Here is a 10,093-nt window from a genome sequence, read left to right as displayed (position 1 = left end):
CGATTCGCTCCTATACTACAGCATTACGAAGAAACCATCTGGGAGGGGGCTATAGCCCCTTTAGCCCCCCCCCCCCTGCGTACGCCCCTGGTCGCAACCGATCGCCAAGATCAACTGCAACTGTCAAAGACTGGTCACGCTGAGAATTCCCGACGCACCGGGTCTCCCGTCGTGCCTAACGATCCTTCAGTTGCTCTGCACGTCTCCAGGGAGCTCCAAAGGCACTGTTGGCGATTACGTGGCCGCCCTCACCGCTGTGAGCTTCTTTTGCCACCACAAACAGATAGGGACCCTCCTCGTGAGGAAGAGAATTCTCTTGACGGAAGCAGGATTTGTTGGGAGGAGCAATCGATCCGGTCTATGTTGAAATGATCGTCACCTGAGAAAAAAACCCGACGAGAATGCCGAACATTCTCGTCTCTTCTCTAAATTCTCGCCGTTCGATTTCAGACCACTCAATGATTGGCGAAGTTGACGAGCCTGAATGCTAATTCGACAGATCTCAGTCATATGAGCGGCGGAGGCGGAAACTCCGGGGGTCGTTTGCTCCAGCAGCTGCTTGGAGGCCTTGGTTAAAATCTCGATAACTTCCTCAAGGGTCTTCTGGGATCCGGAGCTCAGCCTGGTGGCGGTTTGCTGGGTCAAATTTTGAGCGGAGGCGACACGGGGTGATCTTCTAGAATTCTCTGGCGCACATTTTACACAAATTCGGCCTTGTTATGCCGTGTTTCCGAGAGTCCAGCGACTACGGAGCTGTGAGGAAATGTCCCAATAAATAAATGCTCGGACCCTAAACGCTATATTAGCTTCTATTTCATTATGAACGCAATCAGTTCTGGACGAATTGAAAATTATGAAATGAATAAGATGAACGAACGGATGATATCGGATTTCCGTTTCCGATCGGGGCCTGTCGGTTGGCTCCTCTTCAGTAGCGATATTCCCCGATTGAAGCATCTCCTTTCCGTGGCATGTGGAAGGTCATTGGATTGATCCTTTCAATCGGACTGGAAAAGTCCCTGAAGTCCAGTGGCCAGCACCTAGAGAATCCCGAGGGCAAGAATGCTTTCGACGGCTATCGATCCCTGAGCGGCGGAGTTGTTCCAGCTCGCTCTACCCTCGGTCAGGATATCTGAGATCCTGATGTGAGAAGAGGAATGGATAGAAGTTTGAAGCGACACCTCGATCGGAGGACAGAATCTTTCGAGACTCCGAATTTCCAAAAAGTCCGATCGTCCTCTGTTCGGAGTGCTTCCCGAGAGATATTTTTTATTATGTAAACTCCCTATCGAAGCCACCTCTGGAGCGATCCATGTAATATCCTAGCACTGCATCTGACTGACCGTAAATCTCTCTGAATGCGACTAAATGTTTTGGCAACAGGAGTATGTTCGAGCTGGAGGTTTTCAGCAGAAACTCACGCTGCCAAATAGATCAGCCCTTGATTTTTCGAACGCAGCAACTCCGGTGAAACGCGTGGTTCTAAACGACCTGCGAGAGCCTCAATTCGATGCAACGTTGCTACTGTTTCCACTCACGTGGTTTCGCGATATCAAGGAGAGTGCAGATCTGCCTCCTCTTGCAATGGAATTCGTAACAGACGTTCGGAATCCCCATCACCTTTGGGAAAGAGCTCCCGGTTATTCACCATCAGAGAGGTCTCTATCACGAATATCGAATTTTCGGACTCCGCGTATGCGAACCGAGCCGCCGCGTCGTTCAGGCGAACTCACCTTGCACTTGCTGCAGATATCCATGTTGTACCATCCAAGGTCATCTCGAACAAAATTATATTGATTTCCGTCTTGATCCCGGCACAGAGAGGGACACTTTGCTTTGAAGGGGCTCAATGAGGAATAAACCGGGTGATAGCCCTCTCTGCATAATCTTCCGTCGATAAGTCCTGCCTTCGCGAAAGTGAAAAGACTCATCACACCGTAAAGCGCCACCAGAGCCGCTGATCCTGAGCCTGGCATTTGATGGCAGGCGTAGACTTTATCTCGAGGCGACCGCCTCTAAGGAACCATCCACCGGCACGCTCAGGCTTGAGAATAAAGAATTTACTGGAATGACTCGAATGCAGACGATCGATCGTGACGTGAGATGGGAGAAGGATCTTCTAACAACCATCTCCTGTCGGAGCTCGTAGTCGAGAGCGCAGTACGACCTTTTCGTCAAACGGACACGGATCCGCCACCAGATTCACGAAACGAATAAACATTCAGATTTTAGAAAATTAATGGAGTTCCCAATGCAGCAGATATTTGGGATGTCCATCAGAATCACAACGGCACGGAGATTCTATCGCCAAGAATTCTTCCTTAGGGAAAACGAAGCTTCGGGCACGCAGCAGCTCTCAATTGCGAGGTCATGGGCGTCGCGACTCTCTGCGTTTCAAAGCTGTATTGGAAAAATGAGCAGGCTGCTGGATACAGTCCGTTCGTAGTTCATCGAAGGCCCGGGGATTCGTTCATTCGCTGAGGTCCTCGTCGAGTTCCGTTCGAGGAAAAATTTGATTGTCAGGTTGGCTTCGATTTGAACTCAATGTCATAAGGAAATTCGAGCTTCACACGGTGAACTTTGGAGCGCAACTCCTTTCCCCCTTCTGACTGTGATCAGAGCCCTAAGGGTCCGTTTTGCGTCCGCTATGTCGATCTGTCTGCGAACAGGGTTTACACGGCGGGATACACACTACGAAATTACCCGTATGCTCATGAGCTCGTGTTTTTTCAAAGGAGTAGATGAGGAATCCAACGCGGGAGCCTAGGCGGAGATTTCGTCGAGTGATCATTAAGAATTAGCGCCTGGAATCGGTGAGCCTCGCTGCTCAGTATCATGCGTACCCACAAGTCCTGTGGAAGTAGAGTCATCCCGACGGTCTTCTCCAAACTTCATTCGGAAAGTTTCTCCTCATACAGCTCATACCTCAGCGCGGTGTCTATTTCTGAGATATGCAATGCGAATATCGTTTTTCGGTAAAGCCTGTGGCTGAAAACCGGGAGCTTGAGCTCGGTGGATCCCGCATGAGGAATCCCCCTCCGAGGTCAGAAACGACGCCGACAGGGAGGTTTCGACACAAATATCGTGCTCCGGGATGGAGATACCTGCGCACGATCGCGCGCTGAATCAATGAAATCAAATCGAAGTACATATTCCAGGAACCTAGTCCGAAACTTCAAGATGGAACTTCCGTCATCCTGGAGCTAACCACGGGGGGAGCAAATCATGCGCCGCCACCTCCCCATCCCGACTGTAAGGCTGAGAAGACGAGGCGGCGCATCGAGTATCGGAAATAGGATTCAATATGAGATCAATTGCGTTCGGTCGTACAGAAGTGAGCCAGAACTCAGATGGCGTGCCGAGCAGGAAGGTCAAATAGTGTAGCGGTCAGCATCGCTGCCAGGATTCGATTGATTGATTGACCCGCCTCGACAGAGCAAGTACTTGGTGGACGAGTAGAGCCCTCACAAAAGAGAAGTTTCCGCCAGGGGGCCCGGCAGTCGTGACCAGCGTCAGACCGGCAGACCGGGCTCAAGTTTTTTCGAGTCCATTCCGGCCGGGACATTTTACGGGTGATTCAATCAGAATCGTATGGAAACTTCGAGCTTCGCGATGCAAGGGGGAGACGGCTCGAGATGACTGAAAGAACTCTCTCGTGATCAAGCGATTCCAAAGAGACGCCTATCACTACCGGGAACGATTATTCCTTTCACTCGATCATCAGGAAGTCTGCAGTCTTCGATGAATTCCCGCAGAGCTCCGCTTCCGCATGCGATTGCATCACGTGGCTCTTGCGCAAGAGTTCCATAAGCAGCTGTCTCGGGAGAGACGAGGCGGAACTCTTGCGGGCATGCAGGATTGTGTTCTATGATCATGATCATTCTCCTGGATGATTGTGTATATCGACGGAGTCAAGAGATTATCTACATTTCAATAGGTTCCATAAGCATAAAATTCTGCTGCGCCAGTGGAGCCAGGAATTTCCGCATCAGTCGGAGGGGTCTCTGTTCCGACTCGAGGACGCCCCCTTGAAACGTGCGGGAGAAAAATTGAGCGCTCACTATCAGGGCAAACGCTGGAAAAAATCGCGCCTCATGCACAAACGCACCCGATGACAAGCTCTGGCTGAGGACTATGAGCTGGTATACACTTCTCGGGGCTTTGCTCTAAGTTCCTATGCTGAGTGCTCGTCGTCTTAGACCCGCTTCATCTCCCTTGCGTCTTTCTCCGGCTTCGCTTCCTCGCGAATCCCACCGGAAGACAATATCGGCTCTACCATATCAAACATAGATGAATCAGGTGCGCTACTGATAGTTAACATTCGCGCTCCACGAGATTCTTTTTTCAGAGCGTTCTGAGATCCACTGTGACGTCTCATCTCGAGCCTCATTCATCCTGACGGTGAGCTTCTTCTCGAGACCCCGACCGCGGAATGACAAACACACGCCGACGGGAACAACGACGATCCCGAGGGGAGATATTCGCACCTCGGATGTGATGGTGGCATGTCACCTGCCCGGACCCCGATACCAGCAGAAACTGAAGGAAGACTTTGCGAGGGATCACTTCGATACAGAAGTCACCACCGAGGCGCCGTTCTTCTCGCATGAATCTCGGAGCGTCTCCGCCTACTCTCCCAATTTTCGAAAAGACTCTCCGACGGCTATGGGCGATACAGACTATAAGAGCGCATGGAGCAACCTCACAGGCTCCCCTTCTTCACGGGTCATCGCTTTGGTCGAATCTCGCTTGACCGTTCTGATCTTCCGTGCATCCTCGATGTCGACGGCGGAGCTCTCCAGCCACCCTTCTTATAAGAATCGCAAGACGGTTTCATCTCCAGTCCATTCTGGCGGGTTCAGTCCATTCTGGTGGATTCTCCGAGCAGGGAGCTCTCGCTTCATACCGAGTCGATCATGATGAGATTTTCTTCCCTCTTAGGACCAATCAGAATCGTCGCAGACATGGGCGGCTGTGCCCCAATTTCGGTCTTATCATCGGATCAGCGTCTTTCCGAATTTCGCAAATTCGGTGCACTTGATCACGGAAAGCTCGTGAGCGATTCGGCTCCCCGGGCTCTCGCTCCCGAACTGCTCGCGCAGCCTCATCCTCGACCCGAGATCCCGAGCGGCGAGTATGCGAGCAGCCTTAATAATGAATGAGAGCAACAGATGACATGAGCGAGGAATTTCGAGTAACGGAGGATCCTAAGTTAGCGGGCGACGGAGGTATCTGTCTTGAAGGATAAAAGGCTACCCTCTTGAAAGATCACTTGATTCGCTGCTGATTTCAAAGTCAGAGCTGCGGGCATCGATTGTTGAGCACACAGCTGTCTTTCAACAGATGGGGCATCTCTGAGTGAGGGGATCGCTTAGTATTCGGAATCTGTCAAGGTTTCGCCACAGGCACGCAAATGAAGGCAGCAACGATGTGTTCTAATCAAATCTGCTCTCAGGTCCTCCCTCTCTTCCACCCTGGAGAAGAGCGTTTCGCTGCGACTTCGATTCGAGACCGAAAGCTGAAAAGGTTGGAGGTCGTCGGAAAATCGAGGCATGGAGCGGCAGGTATTCACAGACCGGAAGGCGGATGGCAGACCGCACACATATATCGCGAGAGGATCGGGGAGGGGTGTCGATCGCCGCGGAGGACTTCCGAATCAGCTCTCAACCGGGTTCGAAGAATCGTCTGTGAGATAACCTTCTAAATATTCAGCCTCCTCAGGGGATTCGGGAAGTCACCAACTATCATCCTCAGATTTTCGTCCTCCCCTTGTCAACCCCTTCATCTTGACAGCTTCTCGACCTACTCCCAGCGTTCCGAGGCGTGTCGCTTGTCAATAAAGCCTCCAGCAGATGGAAACCGGAAATTAGGATCCAAGCTCCCATGCACTCCGCATCAGGAACACGCATTCTCGTTCTATGGGTCGGCAGAGCCAGAAGAGCTCCTTGTGACTGAAATATCATAGTTCAGAATACTCGTAGTTAGGCAGCATCCACAATCGTAGTATGAATGATGATATTGTGTTCGAAAACGGATGGTTCACACCAAGGACGACTCTCGCTATCGGGCGGCTTCCCACGGACGCAGTCGAAGTGAGCCCTTGTTCAAAGCCCGGGTGCTGTATTACAGACTTGTTGCATTAGTTTTCGATCGAAGCACATGGGATGAATAGCACTTGGGCGGGCAGGACACGACCTGGACAGAAGGAGCGAGCCATACCGAGAGGGCTCAGTGGAACTTGAAATCTCCGCCAGATCGGGATCGCTCGATTCAGGCGATTAGCACGCTGCGGCAGCATCAATACGTTATCAGGAGTTGTGACGCAAACCTCTGCGATGTTACCTAAATTAGGAGGTCGGAGAAGTTCTGGAAGTCCGTACGATGGAGATGCATGAGGCCGCTCGGTCGCGGAGTGCAATCGCGGGTCAGGCTTTCGTTACTCCGAGTTCGTACAGAAATACGGGCTCTGCGATCTAGGGGGACAGGGGAGATCGCCCGCATCCAATCGAGACTCGGTGGATACCCGAACAACTCATCATTCCGGAACCAGCGATTCAACTTCCCCTCGATTGTCAGGGAGTCCCGGGACTCTGACGGCTTCCTGCAGGGATATCCTTGTCCTACTTAGGCCGACTCCGTTGCATCACATAGCCTGCGCGTATTTGTTCCGCAAGAAGCAGCTCAGCTCGGTACAGCATTCGACAGATGGAGCACTTGCACACACATACTAGGTATATAGAGGGTCGAGAGTCGAGAGGCAATCGCACTAAAAGAAATCCTTCAGGAATCCATGATTTTTATGATCCCAGAAAGAGAGGTCCTTTTATCCACTCTCTTCAGCAATCGGCACAACTCAGATCCTGGATTCTGGTGAGACTGGCTCGATAATACGATGCGCTTCAAGAAGGCATTGTACTTAGATTAGTTCGTTACGGCATGGCCAAACCTCGAATATTTCTCGGTGATTCCGGTTCCGTCAGACTCTAGAGCAAACTAACTTCACGGAGGTCCTCTCGATGATGAAGTCCACGTAGACTCCAAATCCAGCTCCAGTGGACACTTGCCAGAAATAAGATTCCCGCATATATCTCTGATCCCTCAGTGACGGACGACCACACGCACGGAACAGGCCACGCTTCCCCAGAGTCGAAAGTTCCCTCGCTCGTTCGGAATCCGGCGCACCGCACGTCTCGAGCTGTGTGGGCGTGGAGTCGCTCGTTCTTAGTGGACTTCCAAGAATGAGCTTCCACGGAGACTATGCATGAAGATCTCCCCCCACAGTGAGGCTGATTTACGGTAGATCTCCGGATATCAACCTCTCTCGCAGAAGCTTCTGAGAAAATGAAAGTCCCCCTCCAATACTAGTCCCCCCCCCCCGAGTTCCGATTTGTCAAAATCAAAGGCTCCGGGCTCAGAATGGAGTTCAAATCCAGCAGGAAAACATGAGCTGTGTATTTTATCTCGAAGAAAACCCTTCGAGCGCTATCGGTGTTCCGCGAGTACATATATCCTGCTATTATCCTATTATTCATCATGGCAATGATCAGGACTTTCGGAACCAAGCATCGCGGTTGGTCTCGACGGAGCCACCTCGAGAGAGTCAGAGATTTCACCACGTAGTAGATGCTTCAGCTAATAGTGACAAAGTTGTCAAAGTTGAAAAAGTCAAGCGTTCGGACAGAATGCTTCCTATCCGTAGTCTCGATGTCCCTTCTGATCTTTGGCAAGGCTTTACCGGAGAACTCGCATCGTTGAGAGCCGGGCAGGGAAGAAGGGTCCTCTAGCCGTATCGAAATCAGCTCAGGACGCAATTCAAGCCACCGCGCCACCCGTAGAAAGCCCATGCCTTGACCGATACAGTATGTACTTCAGAGTGGGGCGAGCTGAAGCTAGAGTTCATGCCTTCACAGTCTGTTACCGTCGTATTTGGACCGCGAGTTACGAGAGCTAGAATGGGGGAATGCCCCACTCGCTGGCTCAAACTCGATAAGGGACTTTTCAATTGAATATCGACGAAAAGCGTATCCTGCCGCGCTACATCCATCGCACGAATGATATCGGTTAATGATGAATACTAATTGTGAGTGCGACTCCGAATTAGGCTTCCTTTTAAAGACAGCCGTTGAGTTCGGCGGGAAATCAGCCGAGGACGTTTCCTCGGCTGCTTTCGAACTCGTTCCCGGGAAGCTCATGCACGTTCCCGGGCGCGAAACTTCGCGCTGCGCTTGGAAGCGACTTTCGATCCAGAAAGTGCACCTGTGGTTCACTGACAGCTGAGAGAACAGCTGTTTCCGAGAGCGGATCGTAGTTCCACGGCTCTGGCGATGGAGTGATGAAGTGCCCGCCCTGCTCTGGTTGAGACTATCGATTGGTGGACACAAAACGTGCATGGGTCCTCGAGAGGATAGCAGTGGAACCGCTCAGAAGCCCCTTTCTTGCGGAGGAGATTTTCTTTCCGTGGATAATCTAGCAGCGATCGAGACGTTCTCTTGAGGGAAACCTGGAAACTCTCGTGAGTCTTTCAGGAGACCAACTCGCTGGCAGCTGTGACAGGGGCTCGGGATCCCGATTCGAAGCGAAGAGCTTTCAACCGGGCTCCATTTCCACGGAAAGATCTCCAAGCAAAACAGTGACAGCAGCGGCGATAGTCGCAATAGATACCCGCATTTAAGCTAATGCATTGATCGCTGATCTCCAGGCGAAACTCCCCCTTCGATGACGGGACCAGTGACCTGGAAAAGCTGATGGCCGACAGAGAATGGAGCGCGCTGAAAGCTTCCGAAGAGCTTGACAGGATTCGACGTGTTCTAGCCCCACTCGAGTGCCGCCATGGATGAAGTTGACCTTGCCACGGAGAAGTTTGACAACAGTGTAATCGTGTACGACACAACACAGCTCAGTTCCGTGGGAGACTTTTCCCGACGGGGCTCAGCGAAGACTTTTAACTTCAACTGGAGGTCCCCACTCGGACTCCTGCAGAGGACGAATAAACGGGCGCCGCCCTTCACGGTAACGACCCGAGAGGCGCAGATGGAATCGGTAATATTCGACTTTACCGACGAGGACGATATCCAGCTCTCGTTCGGGAACGTGCAGTTGAGATTCCTCGACGATCCCGAGGAATTCGATGAAGAACTCGAGCTTTGCGATGGATCCCTAGAACTCGAGAGAGGTTCCGACACATCCGACGTTGGCCCACACAGTAGTTGTGAACCTAATGGACACAGAGGTAGCGACGTCACCTCTTTCGGCAAGCCTAAGTCGAACTCCGGAGTCGATGACGCTGACACCATCGCAAAACGCGGTCTTTCGGGGGCGGATTCTATTCGGAGACGAGCTCGGCGACGATCGCTCAATCCAGTGACGTGGTGGCGCTATTGAGTGTAACGAATTATGGAAACTGCGGGTCAAGTCGGAGTCAAGGCTCGAAGATTCGAAAACTGCAGAGCCGAAACATCAACTCGTTCCGATTCTCCGAATTGGAAAAGTTTCCCTCTATGTTACGTGAAAGATCTCGTTGACAAATAAGTGGCGAGACGCATTAGAAGCTTATCCGACCCGGTGACATAACGGAAATATTCCAGCGCGTTGCGGTCAGACACCGCTCTCCGAGATTAAATTGATCGAGCGAAACTGAAACCTCGTTTAAGCAAAAAGTCACACGGCGGATCAACGCTTCATGCACCTATAATCATACTGGCTTTAAAAACAGAGCTGTATTCCTTCAGCCCGGGATCGATATAATTTAGAATACGATCCCTTGACATGGGCGTGGTTTGCCGCAACAACGACAATCGAAGGGATCGAGATCAGTGGTCGTAAGTTTTCCCAAGAGCATCGAACGTTCGACCATGGCACATGGAGATCCGATGGGTATTTCCGCAGAAAACTCCTCTCATAGCGATATTGCTCGTTTAACATAATCTCATGTATAATCTCGATTGCACCTTACGATCTCATATGAGTTTAGGAGTAAAGGGTTCTCCGAGAACTTCTGATTTGCGACTCTCATCATCATCATCATTCAATACATTGTCCTCCGGTTTCGATTGGTCTTGAGATGAACGGAATGGGCGACATAAATCAATAAGAG

This window comes from Galendromus occidentalis, unplaced genomic scaffold (genome assembly GCF_000255335.2).
Source record: "Galendromus occidentalis unplaced genomic scaffold, Mocc_1.1 scf7180000077446, whole genome shotgun sequence".
Taxonomy (NCBI): Eukaryota; Metazoa; Arthropoda; class Arachnida; order Mesostigmata; family Phytoseiidae; genus Galendromus; species Galendromus occidentalis.
The sequence above is the reverse complement of the archived record's forward strand: the minus strand, read 5'-3'. Positions refer to the sequence as shown.